The 13,752-nt window shown below is 33.2% G+C and overlaps 1 protein-coding gene across 1 annotated transcript in view; it reads left to right on the forward strand.

Moving 5' to 3' along the window:
- slpr (mitogen-activated protein kinase kinase kinase slipper) overlaps window positions 1-13,752 on the forward strand; it is a 36,603-nt gene that overhangs the window by 1,294 nt on the left and 21,557 nt on the right. The gene's annotated exons all lie outside the window — the stretch shown is intronic.

Raw genomic sequence — 13,752 nt, forward strand, 5'->3', positions numbered from 1 at the left:
GTCAGTGTTCAGTGAATACATTTTCACCTGTAGATATATATTTTTACCAGTGAAAATGTCTAAAATGTGCTAGTAAAATTATATGATTTCAACTTTTCAGTTTATTTACATGCGATGTATAAATGTTATAGTGAAGTTATATTTTCACTAGTAAAGTCCAAATACGTTTTCCCTAGTAGATACATATAGATTTCTACTTAAAAAATATGTAATTTAGCTGATAGGCTCTAGTGAAATTATATGCTACTATAATTATATTATTATAAAATCTCTATAAAACTCAATTTGATAGTTGCGAAACGTACATTTTCTGTTCAAACCCAAGCCCAGCGAAAGTTCTACTAGGTCCGAAACACAAATTAAGCCAACTCATCTCTCAGGGAAAATAAGCGTAAGAATAAGTATATATTTTCATATTTAGTAATACATGCATTTACATATTTATCACTTTTTATTTACATGCAATGCATAAATGTGTATTTTTCATTAAAGTTATATTACTTATGATATTTCACATCCAAAACCAACTTGACATAATGAAAGTTCCAAAACTAATTTTAGTTTTAATACAAAACAGCTCATCTCTAATGGGATGTTTGATGTCTGATAAAAATATAATCCTGCTATCCTTACCGATATTACTGCGGATTTCCGATATGAGAGTATTGGTTACAGTATATTCAAACCGAATTTGGGTCAATAGGAGGGCGCAAATGAAGTATCACATCTCAGAAGTCAAAAATTCACGTCAAAAGCAATAAAATTGCGACGGTGAAGACTCGATTTTATTGCTTTTAACGTGAATTTTTGACTTCTGAGAAGGGATAATTGTTTTTTGCGCTCTTCTATTGACCAAAATTCTGTTTATATGTGCTTCATTTGATGCTCGCTTTTTGCAAGTCATAATATTGTTATAAAAACCGAGCGTTTCTAATACGACGACACGATCTTATTGCTTTTGACGCGAAACAAGGACAAAAATGCATTACGTTTAATGAAATACTATGAATCTCGATCACTGACTGGCCAACTTTTGCTCCTCTCTGAAAAAAGTTAGGTTTGGGTATGAACAGCAAATGGACGTTTCGCAATTGTCAAATTATTTCCCTAATGTTTGTATTTTACCTGTTTAAAATAAATCAGCGGCTCCGAATCATTTTTAAAAATAATTTTAATTATTGTTATGTGATCCACAGTTAACATTTACTAATTTTACTATTGCAAAAACAAAAAAAAGTCTTTATGAAACTATAATTTGTCTTTAAAACGAAGAATGATAAAACAGTTTATAACTCCACAAGTAGAGTTCTCAATCGAATTTTCGAATTATTCGCCTGATTTTCAAGAGTATGAATATTCGTAAAATATTCGTTTATACCATCTTGAATGAAATTTGAAAGAAAATCTTAGAATGTAACAATACTTGAGCAACACAAGTAGTCATTTTTTCTTTCAATATACCTGAGTGACTAGTGCCGCTCCAAAATCCATGGTGCTTGATGCGCTTTTATTTTGTTTCAAAATGCGAAATATCGAGACGCTTTTTCACTATAAAAAAATGCTTTTACGCTTTCGAAAAATATTTGTGGATAGAATATTTATCGGCGTGTCTTCTAAAGGTTGTTTTTTTAAGCCTCGCGAACTGAACCACGGTTTTTGAAATAAATTTGCAATCGTTGTTCTGGCATAAGTCCATTCATGGTGAAATGGCAAACCAAACTGTGCACACTCAAATTGGCTGTCGCTGGAAAAAGTGCTGCCATTTCGAAAAAACAAACCTCTAAAAAAACACCATTTATTATCAATTGCGAAAGCTTCAAAACTCTTGTATTTACTCACAACTATGTTTGAACTGCACTTTTCAAAAAATAATTTCGATGCCAAGTGGATTTTGCCGTTTTATTGTGCCTTCGCTTATTTGCGACTTATTTGATTCCGGCGTAATGCCTTTTCGTTACCTTCTACGTATATTTTTAATTATTTACTTGACCATATTCCACAGCGAAGCCCTCCCCTATGTTTATATATAATTTATGCGATATGTAACCTTGAACAGGAAGGGCATACGCCCCCTAAAAAGGAGCGATCAAACCACAACCGGCTATATTTGTCAATATTCAAACTCGACCGCAATCATTGCATCGTTAATATCAAATAATTAGAGCAATAGCAATAAAAAAATGTGAACATACTAGAACAGAGTTTCACTTTTATGGCGGTCAAAGTTAATCGACACACAAAAGCCCTAATAATTGCGAACCCCAAAATTAAAAGGCTGCGTATACACACCTTATGGCGTGTTGAATTTTAATTAACTTCTACTCGCAAATTTATCCATTCTGTATGCATATACGTTTAACGTCTGTCGGGTGTCTGGGACAAGACGAGGATACAATTTACGACACTTTCATATGCTCGTTTCCCGTCGTTTTATAATATACAGGTAACCTCGGCTTGGGGCATTAAAAAATTGCGTGGACTGCTATATGAACTATTTTATTGTATTTGTTAACATTTGTTACTTATTTTCTCTGTATAATATTTTATAACAAACTTGTTCATGAAAGAAGCATTCATATCTCATGAGTCATGACAATTCCTTGCTTGACAAAAAAGGGAAAATCGCTTGAATCAATCGCATTCTATCCAAATTCTTAGGCAACCAATTTTTTTTTTAGTGAGTATTTATTACAGTTCATTGGTCAATATGTATAAAGAATAGCCAGTGTTTATATTATATTATCTGTATTTTAACCTCAATGTTAGTTTTATGTTGACAGATGGTCAGCATAATAATACATGGTAATTATCAAGGTATTTTAGAGCTAACTGATTTGGTTAGGCTCGCAACATTGTCAGATGTCAATACAACAAGCCAAGATAGCTCTGTCGTTATTCCCGCTTCGTTCGTCGCTCTGAGTAGATTTGCGTCTTACATACATACAATTAAATAGATTCGTTGAATTATTCATGGGGTGTTCACTTCTGGCCAGTGCTCGCTCGCACCTTTCTATCTCACAGCTTAGGCGCTAGCAAGCTATTTTATAAGATATTTCTAAAATAAATAATTCACTGCAATTTATATTTATATATGTTATATTATTTTTTAATTTAAAATTTCTTTATATATTTGTATTTTGACCGTATGCTATGTTTATTCTAACCATTTGATATTTATTCTGACCCTGAATAATATAATTATGACCATAATTTATTTTAATTCTGATCGAACAATATTTTTATTTTGACCATATGCTATTTATTCTGATCCTGAATAATATAATTATGACTAGGCTATTAATTAAATTGTGATCGAGGTTTGATTTTTATTCTGGCAGGAGTTGACTTTATTCAGGTAGGGGTCGACTGTTTAGTTGAACGATCGAAATTAAGCTTTCTCGGGCTTTTACGTGCGAGTTCGGTTGAACACCCATTTGTTCCAAGTCAGAAGCGAAGTGGTAGTTTTAGATTAAGTTCCTGACTAAAGTAGGATGGAATTGGGGGAAGTCTAACGTGTCTTTAAATTCTCGATCTGGCCAATCTAAATGATTCAGGATGGAAACAAACTATTTGTCATAGTCTAATAAAGATTTTTCGTCATTATTTGTTAGAAAGACCTAACCTATAGTGACGGAATGCACTGTTTTTGGGATACTTCAATACTATAGGCAGCAAGTTCTTCACCGCCACGTCTCTGCATTTAATTAATTCAATAGCTCTGAAAGGGTTATAATAGGTGTGTTGAGCAACTTTGATTCAACGCACGCGCATCGTCGCATTTATAATTTTTACCATTACGTATTTCGATCCAACCGTCACTCGATTATCTCGTCTCTCCTCGGCCGAACGGAAAAGTAAAAGTTTGCGTTTCGCAATGCGTAATTATAATCTACTATAATATCACCGCTGCGGCGCCTCGTACATTTTGAATTGGGCTCGAAGGGGTTAACTCGACGACCGTTCGGTGACCGCGCGTACCTAGCACTCCCGTCAATTTGCACTTCCGACGTCACCGGCAGCCTCCGTCGGCTTATCTCTCGTCCGCTTACAAGTGTGCGAAAAAAAAGAGAGTGGACAGAGACGATTGGAAAAACCCGTAGACGAGATAAGGCGGTTGTTTGCGCTGTGCGATTGCGGGAGACCTTCCGGCGATGGGCGCGTCTTTCAGATGTGCTTTAGTAAGTGACAATTTCGTATGGCTGAGCGAATATCTTCACGATTTCTAGGAAAATAGACAAAGGCATGGTTTCAGTTGTCGCCGAACATTTATGCAGGATGATCCAATTCGAGTTTCATATGCTGGCAACGCTGTAAATCAGACAGCTGTCAATAACGATGCGTGTTCAAAGTGTGAAATGTTAGTTTGCAACTACACATTTACGAAATGGATCGCTTAGCAACCGCTTAACGCGTTAAAATTGTTCAATTGTTATACAGAAATAAAAATCTGATCGAACTCTGTATTATTATGGTCAATTTCATCATCCTACTGAGCGAACAATTCGCAACGTAGTGAAAATATTTGAAGAGACTGAAAGCGTTGGATATAAGGTAAGGCCTGTGGATTATTGTGGCGCCTATTCAGCCGAGAATTGTCGATTCGTCGGCGTTCGCACCTTTTGGGCTTTTCTTATGGCTTCCTTTGGCGAATTTGCATCTGGACTTGAACCTATACCCGTATAAAATTCAGATAACACAATAATGAAGACCACGGACAGCGAATAATTTACGAAGATTGGGTGTTAGAGCAGTTAGGAATTGATGCTGATTTTTTAAAAAAAAATTTTTCTTTTTTGAGGCACATTTCCGCCTCTCTGGTTATGTTAATACGCAAAACTGTTTTTAACTCGTACATAGAAGATTCTCACGGCTTCTATTTATTTAACCTTGATTCGCTGATCTGCTATGACAATGTGGTGAATTTAATCCACACTTTCTTTAGTGGTAGCAGTCGTGGGCATTAATCATCTGCAATGATTTTCCAACTGTGTTTAAATACAGCTGCCTACTTTTCGACAGATGTTTTCCGTGGGATTTATTTTTATTAGTCAGATAGTTTGTTGCCTGTGAGCTGCAGGCGTATCCGAAGTGGATGCGAAGAGAGAAGCGGCTGCTTCTGCGATCTTCATTGGTATTAACGAAGAAACCATTTTTTCTTACAGTAAAAACGGTTTATCACAAGTCGAACTGGCCTTTTTATGATTTAATTATTAACACAAATTTATAATTTATTTAGCGTCATTAAAATAGGTATATAATGACGAGATTTCCAAAAATAATTTTCCGAAAATAAATATAGTGTTTTTATATTTGCATTGTTCAAATATAAAAAGTCGTAAAAGCTACTGTCTTGATACAAATCACCTCAGAAACCCGTCAATTTGTCAATATTTCATTTGTGTAATAACCCTCGATTTCGTTCATAAAATCTCTGGGAACCTCTGGTTGACATTTATTTTCTATGTATAACTAAAATATATATTTGGAATCATTTTAGTTATGAAAATTAAATAGACATTTTGTTGCCTCGGGTTGATATTTTTTTATAATGAATAAATAAAAAGTGTATATTTATTATATTATGAGTCGTAATTTTTCTTGATATATTATCAGCTGTTCACTACATTTTTATGCAGCAGATAAATATGTACGTATTTTTTTGCCAAGAAATAAAAATGCACACGTAAACACATATTTTTGTTACTGAATATTTGCCGGGTCTCAGGTACGACACACTATTTATTGTTATTGCTGCGAATTGCTTGAATTTTTGCGATAGCGATAATCTGCCTTGCAAAAATATATTAGTATAATTCCCACGTCTGTTTTTGTACTACATATTTATATTTAAATCTTGGCTCACTTCTAGAAAAATGCAGCTAGTAAATCACACTATAAACTTAGTCACTGGTTTCAATTTAATTGTAAAAAATAGATGGCAAATGATTGTGGGAATTGTGCGATGATGTTGGTTAGGATTCGTTACAATTCGCAGAACAATCCCAATGAGTTTGTACATGATTTTTTTTATGACTTGCAGCAATTGCCGCGCCTTGACGATCGTTCTTTTTAGAATTTCTGTATTTATTTATTGTAAAAATCTATCGATTTTTCTGCTACCTAACATCAGATAAAAAGCAAGGAGCCCGAAGGGCATTAAGTATTGTGCAAAATTATACAACGCACATGTGTACGTTCCCACGGTCTAACGCAGCGCAGAGTTCGTAAAGAATTATTGTGTCGTGTTTGTGTTTGCGTTCATAAATAACTTTTATGCGTGTGTGTTTGTATTTATAGGAAAAATTAACTTTCGAGCTTGTTGATAATCCTACGGTTAATTGCGATTTTTAACTCTCCGAAATTTTGACGCACTGCGGAGGTCGCGGTTGAACACTCCCCGCGGATTTACGCGTGTTTTGCGGTTTAATTTATTGCCATTGGTTTAATTTCGTGTTTTGGCTTTTTCCTACCATTGTGCGTGCAAATTTGCCTAACCGATATTTATTCACTCTCATTGTACCGTTATATATCAGTATTTCTGTTACTATACATATTTCAATCATATGTTACTTTTGGATTTTTTCTTATAAAATGATCTTCTATTTCATTTAAAGAAAATATTCGGTTTTAAAATTAACAGTTCAATAGTTTGTTTGTGATGAACGACTTAACTACTGTGGATCTGTTATGTATGTACCGCCGCTCGTCGTAGTTCAACGACTAGGAATATTTTTTTCTTGCAAAAGCGTTGTTTTTTTTTGACAACAATTCGTTTATTTGGCAGTACGTTTAAAGAAAATGCGCGTGAACATTTAAACTGTTTTTTATTAACAACCAATTTAATATGATAAATTTTATCTCAAAAACAAGCATTTTTAAAATGCTATTGTACCTCTATTCTCACTAAGATAGAGACGCTGTTCTTTTGAAAGACATTGTAACACTTTTAATATATATTCGGTTAGCCAGATAATAGTTCATTTTTATAAATTAAATTCATTTTTTAAAAACTAATTATTATAACGATAGATACGATCTTTATCCATCTTTCAAACAAGTTTTGCTCCATGGAAAACATAAACTTTTATGCTTTGACGCAAAAAATTCTTGGGCCGTTTTTATTTCCCTAATGTAATTTAAAAAAATCCATCGAAATAATACTCTAAAGATCTAGATGAGCATCCGTATATGGAGAATGATCGATAATTTTCCATTCATTTTTTATCGCGCGAATTTGGCTGTATATGATTAAAGATTCCAATTATTCAAATTACAAATTTTAATTCTAAAAATATTCCATACCACAATGATTTTGCTTATAAAAGGTCACCCGGAAGACATACTCTTGCTTTATAAGCATTGGTCTAAATAACAGAAATATTCTATACCTCAGGAAGAAAATTTTAATTTAAAAAATATTCTATACCACAATGATTTGGCTTATACAAGGTCACACGGAAGACGTACTATGACTTATCTCAATTAAAATAAATCACATTTTGCATATATACATTAAACTTTGGGTGTTATTTAGCTCGGATTTGTTTTAAGAGATATGTACATTTAAATAAATACTTAGTTCCATAAAACGAATTGTTTGCGCATTTATGTAAAGTAAATCTTCGGAGAAGGATTCGTTGCAGAGTTATTCTTAAGGTGTTCACTGTTCTGATCAACAGTAATGCACAAACAATTCATTTTATGGAACAATTACTTTTTTATAATGCTTATTTAAATTTTTCTCTAAAATTAAAAACTGATTATCATGGACAATACATTTATTGTAATTTAAAAGATGCATATTATTAAAATAACAACGGCAATGCGTTTTGTATTTTAACATTGTCTTTATTGTCCCTGCTGTTGAAAACACCCGCTCAGTAGCTGTTGATGATGGCTTACTTGTTTTTGGAGTGTTTGAAACAGCGCATCCAACGTTTCTGTGTTTTTTTTTTAATTATTGAATTTGGACAAACGGCATTTTTGGTCTTTACAATATATAGAATAATGCTTTTAAAAATAATTTTATGTTGATGAATTATTCGCAAGAGGTGTCAATATCAGAATTAGAATCATGTGAAGTATTTAAAATACTGCACTTATAAAATAGTCAGTATGGAATCTATGCACTTTGTCACGTGCAAAATATTTTTATTTTAATTTTAAGACAAATGTGAAAACATAATTTGCAAAATACTCCATTAAAATTATGATGAATAGTAATCATAATAAAAATATATTTGATTATTCAGGTTGGACGATTCATTACGGCAGATATTTTTGATTTTAATAATTGATGAAAGCTTTTCACCATTTTTATCTGTCGAACATACATCGCTATAAACTGAACAAATGTTTCTGGTTGCTGTGTATAACATACAATAAATTGTGTACACAACTTACAAAAAAAACTGCATTTAAAACAATAATTTATTCATATTCTAAAAAATATAAAAAAATACACTAGCGTCATAGATGCTCGGTTTCGTTATGCTGTTAATTTTTCTGTCAATTTCTTGTGCCGACTTGCGTACCCCACTTTAGATACCACTGTCTTAGAGAATCGCGATTACGTCCGTTATTCTTACATGTCGTTGCCAAGATGTCAGCGCTCGAAAATGCTCTATTTACACTAATCATCCTGCTTGTCAGCGATCTTGCCATACACACAATTTTATGGTGATAAATATGAGAATCTAGAACAATTAATGGGATGATGCACATATACGTTATATGTAATCATTTTATTAAATATTTGTTGAAATAATAATAGATGTGTTAAAATGTATATATGATAGCACGTTTGAGCTGATGTATACTATTATGTATAAATGTGTATGAAACGATAAATATTCTTGTAAAAAAACCCATTATGACGTATTGGGGAAACCTGTAAAGCCACGCTGGAGAGATTTGTAACAAATAAATTTCAGAATATGCTACAATTAATTCATTCTTGATTTCGTATCATTTATGACGTCGGCTCGCACTTTCGCTTTCATGTCTTGCGTTCAGCGGTTCTTATCTCAGATTAGACTCATTGTCTGTTTATCAAAACGTGAAATTGCCTTTTAATCGATCACACTTTTTTAGTTACATAAACAATTCTCTAATCGCACCGGATCTGAACATTTCTGCAATGCGGCTCGTAACACTAATCAAAGTCACATCGGAAACGAATCTGGACGTAAGATATATCGGCATTCTGTTTTGTAAAGTATGCCAGGGGCGTGCATGCAACCGACGGTTCGCAAAAAGGCTGTTATAGCTTATGCTACCGGTTATCGTTGCTGGGCTTCTTGGACATGACGTTTCAATTCCGATGATATACGGCTATCTCGTCGATTCGCTGTACGCGCGGTTAAAAAACGCAACGCGCACTCAAAAGATATATCGAAAAAATCGTTCAGATAGCGCGTCGCATTGACGTACATGTGCTATACTTGATACGTAAGTTAGGTTCTAGGAAATTCTCAGGACATTGTGTGAAAAAGTTGGTTGAATCTATTTAATTTTATTTTATTCGCTATGCGATGGTATGATTTTTATTTAACGTACTAGTATTTAAATATACTATTGATATAGTTGTATCTTAAGTGTAGTACAAACTATTTCCTTAACATTCGGGTACAGAAACTGGGTACAACTGGACCGAAATGGGGTACAAAGTAACCCCAATCAAATTTGAGTATTGATGATTTTATTACATTGGGATATATTTTAATAGAATAATATTTAACAAATTGTTGAAATAACAGGGAAGGTTTATTATGTAAATGTACAATTAGTTGTAGTTTTTCGAGTATGCTATCTATATTTAAGTGGTGGAAAATTTAGCAAAAACCTCCTATTGATAATGCTATTATTATTATTTATAGAGCTATGAAAAAATCTACTTATTTATTCGAATCATCATTGGAGAGATAAGTGTCTGCTTTACTACAACAACAAAAAATATAAAAAACCGATGCGGCTGCTTTTACTCTCCAGTGTTGGTTTATTCATATGAATTAAAACACATAGCATAACCATATTGTATTTTTAGTAGGTTATGTATTATTTAGTTGATGTTTGATATTGACTTTATAATAGCTAATAGACATTAAAGCGTTTAATAGAACATGCATCGGGAAAATGCAAGATTTCGTCTATAATAAAGTTCTCCAGTGTGTAATAATAATACTTCAGACAAAGTCGTAAATCTTTTTAACTCCAATAGTTTACTACTTATTAGCGAATATGATTAAAAAGTGCCGTAAAACCTTTTGGTCATAATGTAGAATTCTTAAACAATTTTGGTCAGTGACAAATTTGATTTTGCTAGCAAATATCATAGGGTTTTTAGGAATTCTACACTGTGACTAAAATTCAATTCTTAGTCGGTAAAACGAAGTAAATACCGACCTTAAGTGCAAACCTTATAAACGTTTGTATGGGGGGGGGGGGCGATCGACTTATAATACTAAACTTGTTTTGAAGCAAAAAACTGTTTTTATGAGATATATTATTTCTTAGCCAATATCATAAGGGTTATTAAGAGCTCTATTCTGTAACAAAAATTCAAGTTTTAATTTTTAAAACAAATAAAATAACAGCGTTAAATATACGGCAAGTCGCATAAAAGCTCCAATCAATTTAATATAAAACTTGTTTTATAGCAAAAAAACTATTTTTTTATATTTCATTTCGATGCAGATTTAGCTTTTGAACATTTTTTGTAAGGCATAATTTTTTGTAGGATTTCATCCCACAAAGTTTTTAAATTAGCCGCCATTTTTTAAAAAAATAAAATATTTTTCATACCAAATATTATGGGGGTGCTTTTTTCATACCAAATATTATATATGATAACAAAAATTCAATACTTAGTCATTAAAACCAATGAATTAAGAGCCATAACTTTATTGCAAGTCTCATAAAACCTTGTATGGAGGGGGGGGGGGATCCGATCAATCTAATATATAGTTTTGAAGCAAAAAACTGTTTTATATTTTATTTCGATGCAGGTGTAGTTTTTTTATCTTTTTTACTTAACGAATTTAAATGTAGGACATACGGAGTGTTTTAAGTTTTTAAATTTGCCGCCATTTTGCAAAAAAGTGACATTTGATTTTGCTAGCAAATATAGTGGTGCTTAAGAATTCTACATTGTGACCAAAAAAAACACACGAAGTGGATGTTTTAGTGTTTATGTCAATAAAATAAGTCTCAGAGTAGTTTTTAGACGAAGTGTCTGAGAAGTGATTTTTGTTTGCCTTATTATTTGGTATTAATATCCATGGGTGATTTTATTGTTCCCTACTTTTCGGTGAGACGACCAATTGCAGAAGCGTGGCGGTTTAATTTTAAATAAATTGTTATTGTCCGATAAACAGATTAGGAACGGCTGTTTTGAGGGCAAATCCTAATGCACGCGTTATCTTTTCTCAAAGCGACAAATATTTTAATTCGTTCTGATTCATAGCGTGTACCTTGAACGTTAAAATGCTTTATCACGTGCCTATTTGGTATTTTTATAATTAAATTAAATGAGATAAATTAAAACTTAAAGAACAAGATAAATTAATTGAAGTCCGATTTTTTAGAGCATGTGAAATTTCTGTGAATGATAATGTATTTATTATACTTGGATGATTTATAAGGTTACTATTATAGTGTAAATATCAAGTTTTCTCATCCCTGCTATATATATAATGGTGTTACGTTTATATAAGGGTAGCTTCCTCTATTTTATCACTTTTATGATAGCACGGGCTAGCGACCTTGCTCAGCGGTTAGGAGCTAGTTTATTTGTATGATATTTGTTTTGATTGTAGAATGTAGAGAGAGGTGCTACGCTATTATTATCGCAGCTTCCCTCAAGTTACAACTCACGCACCGCCACTGGAATGTACATATCATTTCTCAATCGATGGATCGCTCTCAACACCTTCACCTCCCAAAACCTCGAATCAAATTATTACACGTCCGATTCGGATTCTTCTCCTCGGATCTCATACCTCACGGTACATCGTCCTCTTCGCCGCTCGACCTTGACGGTTTGATCTCGTCAAAGGGTGATGCTCCGGTGGGTGTCGAGCGCCGCGGCGGCGGAGGACGAGATTATGGCCCGCGGCCTTGCCACGGTCATCTTGCGGCCCATACAAACGTATACCGTTATTGCTTTGATTTTTCTTTGTGCGTGGCTCGCGCGTGCGACTCCGGTCACAAAGGGCACTTTGTCAACCACTCGGACTTTAGATATCCGAACGCGTCGCAGCTTTTCTCGTTTTGTTCCTTTGTCGCGCGCGACGTGCCGTTCGCACTTTTTAATTTCGTTTTTGCCGTCTCGCCATTGTCCAAAATTAGGCTCTGTGGGTTGGCGTTTCTTGTCTGTGGAAAAAAATGCACGCGTCTGTGTTTGCGTTTTGCATTGTCTGCAGCGACGGTCGCGGTGGTCCCTAAAAATGCTTGTTATGACAATAAAACACCGCACAAACATCTCTACCTGTACGCGTGCTCGCTCATGTGAACGCACTCGTCCAATTACACGTGCCACCAAGGTTTGCGGTTTGCGGCCGATAAACTTAACAGGATGCATAGCAGGATCTTATCTTTCTCTTTTGTCAATCATATTTTAAAAAGTTGCTTTTAAAAATTATTTCAGAGAATGGTTTGTTTATGCTACTTTTTAAATAGTATCTTATATTCCTCTTAAGAAGGTTTATATTGAACCGTATACAATTTATTTTCTTTATAATTAAAGAAAAACATTACATTTTAAATGTTTTGTCGAAAATTAACACATTACGGTCCGCTATTTCCACGGAATATATTTATACGTTTTGACACAAGGTGAAATATATACATTGCCATCTATTAGAAAAAATAAATTTTTATTACGTTCACAAGCTAAAGTTACTTTATTTAAACCCTCGAAAATCCGTGAACAGACTGAGCATAAAACGGACCGTAATGTGTTATAATGTGCACTACGTCGATGATTTGTACGCTATGGGGCAGTGGTTATTATCTTATATGGACACAGATCTATAATTATACCTTTGATCGATCCCCTGATATAAGTATTTCCTAGATTTTCCGAATTATTGATAATTTATGAATATTTTTTTCATTTATTAAATCTGTAAATCATTGAAATATATTTCATTAATTTTTATTATTACAGATAACAATCAATATTTTATTTAATAGCTCAATTTAATTTCAATTATTCAACACAATATAAGATAAATCGCTGTGATGTTGCAAAGCTTAATTTTATGAACGCTAAGCGCGAGATTATAAGACATAGCGCAAAAAAACCGCCGGCAGTTTTAACCCTTTGGTTGTTACGATGTTTTTCATAATCTGGCGAAAAATGCTACCATTTATAATTATTTTTGCGAAAAGTTATGTATAATTTATGTACATACTTTATTCTGCGTGCGTTCAGTGCCATACTTTATGTGCGTACGCGTGGAACGTAGGTTTGTTGGCCCTTTTTCTCTTGTGATTTATTTTTAGCAGTAATAAAGAACATTTTATATAATTCATTTCAGTTGCATTACATCGCACGAACTGTAAAATATTGGGAAAAAAGTATAATTTGTATTTTTTTCGTATGCAATTTGTGTAATTTTTTTCTTGTATAAAAATCTTAACTGAATTATAAAATGAAGTAATTGAAATTCATATATCTGTCTAGTGTCAATTTTACACAATAATTAATTAAAATACTTGAAAACTGTTTTATATCACTATGAAAATATT

Source organism: Plectrocnemia conspersa, unplaced genomic scaffold (assembly GCF_051122295.1).
Source record: "Plectrocnemia conspersa isolate PC_06_02 unplaced genomic scaffold, ASM5112229v1 ptg000012l, whole genome shotgun sequence".
Classification (NCBI taxonomy): Eukaryota; Metazoa; Arthropoda; class Insecta; order Trichoptera; family Polycentropodidae; genus Plectrocnemia; species Plectrocnemia conspersa.